This window comes from Otolemur garnettii, unplaced genomic scaffold (assembly GCF_000181295.1).
Source record: "Otolemur garnettii isolate 467f Iridium unplaced genomic scaffold, OtoGar3 scaffold00026, whole genome shotgun sequence".
Lineage (NCBI taxonomy): Eukaryota > Metazoa > Chordata > Mammalia > Primates > Galagidae > Otolemur > Otolemur garnettii.
In genome coordinates this window covers 7,198,019-7,204,831 of record NW_003852421.1, presented here as the reverse complement: position 1 = coordinate 7,204,831, position 6,813 = coordinate 7,198,019, and positions in this window count along the sequence as shown.

The window sequence follows — 6,813 nt, the reverse complement described above, 5'->3', positions numbered from 1 at the left end:
GCCGTCATTGTTGTTTGGCGAGTCCAGGCTGGGGATTCGAACCCGCCACCTTAGGTGTACGTGGCTGGCGCCTTAGCCGGTTGAGCTATAGGCGCAGAGCCTCAAGTTGTAGTTTTAAAATTAAAAGAACAGGTAAGTAGAAATTAAAAGCAGTTCAGTGCTATTGTCTGAGTTTTTGTTTAACCCAATATCTTTGACCACTTCACCTCCAAAAGTTTTGGAAGCCAATGAAAACCACTCTTTCAGAATTAGGAAGATCACAGTTAACTGGGTATCCTATAACTTCGGTATTTTAAATAATTCACAAAGAGGTGACTAAAGTCAGAAAGGGAACCGTAGGTCAGGTTTTAGTGTTTATTTTCAATCACTTCCAGAGAGAAAACTTCCTTTTTATTCTTCACCACACTTCAAAGGAAAATTGTGTAATTTCTATATTCACAACATCACTGCTCAAATTATCTAATTAGGAAGGTTATACAATTTACATTGTAAGACTCAGAAAGAGGACATTTTGAGTTTGAAAACAAATGAAGTGTTGTGTGCTATGTCAGTTTTTAAAAAACCCTCACCTATTTGATCTGGTCTTGTTAAACCGTTAACATAAATTTTCAGTGCATCTTGCCACGCTGAAATAAATACAGAAAAACACAATGCCATTCGAACAATGCCTCCCCAGGGTTCCGGAGCCTGGAACAATTTAATAAAACAGTTAAATACTGTTTTATGGGGGGGGGGGGAAGAAAGCAAAAGAATTGGGATGATTAAAACAAAAACCAGAATCCTTCAGTCGGAGTTGTGAATACTTGATTGCAAATCGGGAGGTAGCTGGCCTGTTACTTTGAGACCTTTGCTAGGCTGTAGTCCTTCACAGCCTTAAAATTCCCACAGGCACGGCACTTGTACTGCGCAGCTAGTCCTTCAGCGACACATGCCAAACAGTACTGTTAAGAAAGTACCAGAGGGCTCGGCGCCTATAGCTCAACCGGCTAAGGCGCCAGCCACGTACACCTAAGGTGGCGGGTTCGAATCCCCAGCCCGGACCCGCCAAAACAACAATGACGGCTGCAAACAAAAAAAAATAGCCGGGCGTTGTGGCGGGCGCCTGTGGTCCCAGCTAATTGGGAGGCAGAGGCAGGAGACTCCCTTGAGCCCAGGAGTTGGAGGTTGCTGTGAGCTGTAATGCCATGGCACTCTACCCAGGGGGACAGCTTTAGGCTCTGTCTCAAAAAAAAAAAAAAAAAAAAAAAAAAGAAAGTACCAGAGGTTAAAAGTGCCAGGAAGTCTAACAGGTTTCAATAGCAAAGGTTTGCTCTTTTTAGATGTATGGTCTTAAGAAAAAAGCAGTGGAATCTGGAGTCTGCAGGTCTCACCGAGCACATGCGCTCCCCTTGGAAAGGCAGGAAAGATAAAGCGATTGATCTGCACTTCTTAAAACAAAGCCTTACCTGGTATTTTTTAAATTAAAGGGACACATCTTGGGAATATCCCAGAACAAGCCTGTTCCGCCATTATTAACATAAACTGAAAGTAGACGGAGCCTTGTCCAAGTCTACCCGCTACCCGGACCCCTCCAAGCCCCGGGAAAACGGGCGGATATCTAAGGGCCTGCGCAGAAGGAGCCAGGATGAATTCTGGAGGCAGCCGGGGCTCTGCATGGAAGAAAATTTTGAGGCTTCCTCCCCCAGACTTTCAGGAGACGAGCATCAATTTAGGAGACTCTCTGTCTCCACCAGCCTCTAGATTCTGAATGGGAATGAGCCCAGTAGGCTCCCCGCCCTCCCCCCTCCCCCCAGGCCCGCCCGGGATTGGCGCCAGCACCCTCCTGGCAGAGGCCCGCCAGCAGCCGGGACTGTCAGCCCGGCCGGGGGCGCCCTACGCTCGGCGCGCCCGCCCCCTGCTCCCTGAAGGGCCGGCCCTGGAGTCACCTAGCCGGGGCACTCGGGAGCTGGCCTCGTTGGCAGAGCAAAGGGGTGGCGACAGCGCTGGGAGCCTGAGCGCGCGGCCCCCGCCCTGGGACGGCCCCCGCGCGTCCCCTCCGCGCCGCCCGCAAGCGACGCCCACCTGTTTGCCCAGATAACGCCACGGCTGGACAAAGATACTTGTACCCCCAATGGTGACCAGTTTCCACCGCGGCAAGGCCGAGTCACTTGGGCACACGTCCTCCCGCAGATGACATGGCCAGAGGGGCAGCTGCCTCAGTCCCCGAGCTGCGTGCCGAGGGAGCCCCGAGGACCAGGCGCGCTCGCCCTGTGGCTGAACGCAAAGCTGGGCTGTCACCGCGCCCCGCCGCCCGCGGGTGCGGGGAAAAGACGCGGAGACGGCTCCTACCAGCCGACGCAGAGGCCTTTACGTACAAACGTAGGGGATTGGTCACTGTGCCGGGAGGGTGTTGTGGAAGGCGCTGGGCCCCGGTGCGCGCCTGGTCAGCAAACTCTAGCCCAGCGAGTTTGGGAGTAGGATGGAACGTAGAGGGGAAATCTCACCCCTAATTTAGCGACTTTAAGATTCGCTTTTTTGGACTTCTCTTTCAAGTCCAGAGCATGTGGGCTGAGACTTCAAGGAGGGCGAGAGGAGCTTCGAAGGGAAAAAAGAAAAGGCAGAAGAAGGGAGACTCCGAAAGAAGCCCAGAGGTGGAGTGATAGTTACATCAGGTCCCAGGAAAACTATTATTACCCCAGGGGCTGTCCGGACTTCTTAGATGCGAAGACACCTATGGTGGGGTTCTAAACTCTGTCTCTGGACGCGGCTGACGCCACCAAGAGATGGAGGAAACGCTCAGTTAGTAGGCTCTTGTTTAGAAGTGATGTTGGACTTATTCTGAAGTTGGTTAATTCGAATGCAGAGCAGTTTGTTTGAGGGATTTACACTTCTATCACGCCTGGGACTGAGACACGCCCTGATTCTTAAAGGCGGGACAGATAAAGTCGAGGTCTCAAGTTTTTCACAAAGCCAAAGATAAAGAATAGTTGCAGTTTAGAAAGTGAATCCTAAAACTCTACTTCAGATACAAGCACACTTTTCCGTAAGTGGTTCTAAAATTTAAGCACGCACCAGCGTCGCTGGGAGGGCCTATTGAAATACTGATTCCTGGCCTCCACTCCCGAATTTTCAGTATAGCTATCAAAGTAGCATCTGAGAATTTGCATTCCTAAAGAGTTCCCAGGCGCTGCCTATGTTGCTGGTCTTCAGACACTTTGAGAACTATTGCCTTCAGCATTGGTTCTCAAATTTGGCTGAGAATTGGTCTCACCTGGGAAATTCTTGAAACTATTTAAGCTTGAGTTCTACCCCCAGAAATTCTGGTCTAGTTGGTTTGGGGAGCTGCTTGGATGTCGGGACTTTTAAAAATCCCCAGGTGATTCTAATGCAGAGACAAGTTTGAAAGGCACTGCTCTAAGTCTTCCATTAGACTGGGACAACCTCACTGGGTGAGGAGGAGTGGGGACCTTCTCCCCTTGCGCTCTTGGCAACTCTTCCAGCATTGGATCTAGCACTATATTTTCGGGAAAGTACAATTCCTCACCTTCTAGATGTTTTTGCACAATGACACAAGTGCAACGGCGACGTTCTTCTTCCATCAGCCTCACAGGAATTATAAAGAATGAAACATCTCCCCCAGGCCTTCAATAAGTGCAAATGTTAATTTAGCATGGAGAATTCTGCCTGCCCTGTAAACGGTTATCTGGTAGCCCCTTCAATCTCGCTGGCTCAGAATAATCCATCATGAGCTGAGATGATTTCTTAGGGGTAGTAATTGCAGACTTTTCAGGCTGGAGTTACAGGGACTTAGCGTCCCAAATTCAGACTGGGTCACAGGCTTTTGAGTACAAACTTGCTCAGCACGGATTTGTTACATTAATATTGGCTTCAGGAGAAACTTTCCAGGTGTCCAGAATGGCCAGGGGTAGGGGCTGAGGAGCTGGCGGTATGGAACGACTGGGATAGCTCATGTACAAAGTCAAACTTTGGTTATATTAAGCGGTGAATTACTAGTACCAAGACCAACAAAGTAGTCGCTTCACAACCCACAGGGGCGTGTGGGCCTGTGGGAGGGAGTGTGTGTGTGGGGGGGACTGTCTCTTGACCTTTGGAGAAAAACTGAGGCACTCCTGGGAACCTCCTCAAGCACCCCACCGTGCTTGGGATTGGCTGCCTAAAGGTGTTCTCACTGCACTAGAGACCAGGCAGGACATCTAAGGCCAGGCGACCGGTAAGGGACGGATCGCTTATTAACTAACTCCGCCCCTCCCATTTCCTTGCGGTTTGCTGGATATCGCCTGACGCTTCCCTAACCCCTGTCCCTCCAGGCAACATGTGCCTAGTGAGGGAAGCGGGACTTAGGGGAACTGGAGGGAACAAAACGCTCTGCCACTGGTCAGGATTTCCCTGCCTGCTCTTCTTGATGGAAAAGGGACCTCTCAATCTCTGAGAACTCGCTCCCCCTCACCATTTTCTGATGATTTATTGCAAGGAGGGGGAATCCTGGAGCGGTCTTCGAAGACACTAAGAAAATAAACCTTGGAGTAGGGGGCTGCAGGTGGGCCCATTCCAAAGAGCTAACAGCAATTCCCCGCTATGCCATGCCCAGGCCCACATCGGAACGGGAACTCCTTGACACTACCCTGCTCCAGAGCTCCGGGTAGCTTTCGTCTTTCCTGGTCAGTCAGGATACTACGTGTCCAAGCGATTTACTCTGTAGGAGACTTGGGAGAGTCTCCTGTTCCTCTGTCCCTCTTCCCCCGCCCCCACACGCTGCGCGGTTCTCCGCTAGGGTTTCCCTCCGGGGCAGATTACTTTATGACAGGGTGTGATAAGTGGTGATTTTGTTCCTCTTTTGATGGCAGGATTGCTTTGTAAACAGAAGCGCAAACTCGTTCCGATAGTGGTTCCGCACCAGTGCGCGGCGGCCGCCCTGGCACAGCAGGCAGCTGAGACAGCGGCTGCACCTGTCGCCTAGGGCTTGAAGGGCCCTCAGGTCGCGCGTGGAGAAGGGGCACCGACCAATGATGCCGCTCCTCAGGCCTTCAGGGCATCTCTAGGTTCTCGGGTTCTGGACATCGCCCCTTGCTACACACCTCAGGGCCTTTGGTGTACCCAGGGCTCTCATTTGAAAGTGCGCTCTGGAGCGGCGCGCTGGGACGCCGCTGGTGCATATCTTCTCTTCTGCGCCCTCTCCCTGGACATATTTGCTAAGTGGCTTAGCTTCTTTCTTCTCCTGTGGCTGCTGGTAATTCTATTCCTTTACTCTAATCCAATTGCGGAGTCAGGAGGTGCAAAAGCGAATAGCACTGCTGAAGGCATGAGGTCCCAGGTGGAAGGAGGCCACTCAACGATCTGCACCCTTTCTTTTGAGTAATCCAACTTTCTCCTTTCTTGGCTCTGACCCTGAGGGCCAGTTTACTGCTCCAAGGGCTTCAAGAAAGAGCCAAAGTTGAGACAGGCTTTCTCTAACTCAAAGGTGGGAAAGAACAGCCTCTGCAGGAGAAAAGATGAGGTGCAAGTTGCAAGGAGAGGTCAATGGACCTACCCAGTGATCCTCAGTTCTCCCACTTGGAAAGGAAAGCCAAGGCTGACTCATGCCGAGTCAAATTCATATCTCAGACTTAGGATACAGTTTCCAAGTTCCTTTAAAAAGGAACCTAAGGTGGATGAATGAAGGAGTGGAAAAGAGTTGTGGCGGTTACAGGGTGGGTGAAAATAAGACTGCAGCAAAGCTTCATGCCTATGGAGAGATTACTCCTGCTGCTACCTTTGGACTGATGACTACGGTAGGGTTAACGTAGGAAGTGTCCCTCTGGTGTATGTGACACCACAGGCCTTGGAGAGCCTAGGCTCAGCATTAGCTAATGCAGGCAGCTCTGTGCAATCTGACATCAGGCCATCCCGCCCATTTCCGCAGCTCAGGCACCCAGCATTGAGTGGTGCCCAGAAAAGTTGGAGATCTGGGGAGAGAGTCCCAGGCCTTCTTAGCTGCAGGAACCTGCTTCATGGTGGCAGTGCCAGGAGTAGCAGAGAACTCTTGCAGTTTTCCCCCTCCTCTCTCCACAAAGAAACCCCCAGGCCTCTTGAATTCAAAAGAGATGGGAGACTACACTAAGTGCAGAAGTGGGTCACTAAGTGCAGTTAATGGCCTTGGGCTTGCCAGAACACTGGGTGCAGCAGGCTCCCTAAAATGGCTGATAGGATCCTGGGCCCCAATGAATCTGGGACTCATCTACCCCTTCCTGCCAATCATGGCTTCCTCTGGAGGCAGCCGGAGTCCCACTAGTGTGGATCTGGGGCGCAGGTCCAGGTGGGGGAAAGCTCTGGGGAGCAAGGAGGGTGCAAGCCTGTTAGGACCGAGGTTCTAGTGGGAAGGGGGTGCAATTGGCCAATTCTTAGCTGCGGTGTATCTGAAGGGTGAGTTTAAGGAAGGGGCAATGCAGTTTACATCATCTTGGGTGCTATGAACTCACCCTGGGTGAAGGGTGGTGTAGGCCGTCCTTCACAAGGCTCAGCAGCTTTTCTTGAGTGCATGTTGTTGGCCAGGTGCTGTGTTTAGCGATGTGCACAGATTCTCCTATTGAATTCTCACCAATTACCCATTTTACAAATGAGAAGACTGAGGTTCCGCCAAGTCCAAATACTTCCTGAAGATCGCACAGCTGGTAATGTAGATGACAGAACTGAGTGTGGACCCCAAGTGGACTTATTCCAGAACTAGATTCCAGCTCCCAGCTGGTCCTAAATTCCTCTTCCCTCCACCTCTCTCCCACATTTTCCTCTTGCCCAGCACCTGTACAGGTACCTAGGGTTCTCTCACTTGAGGCCTAG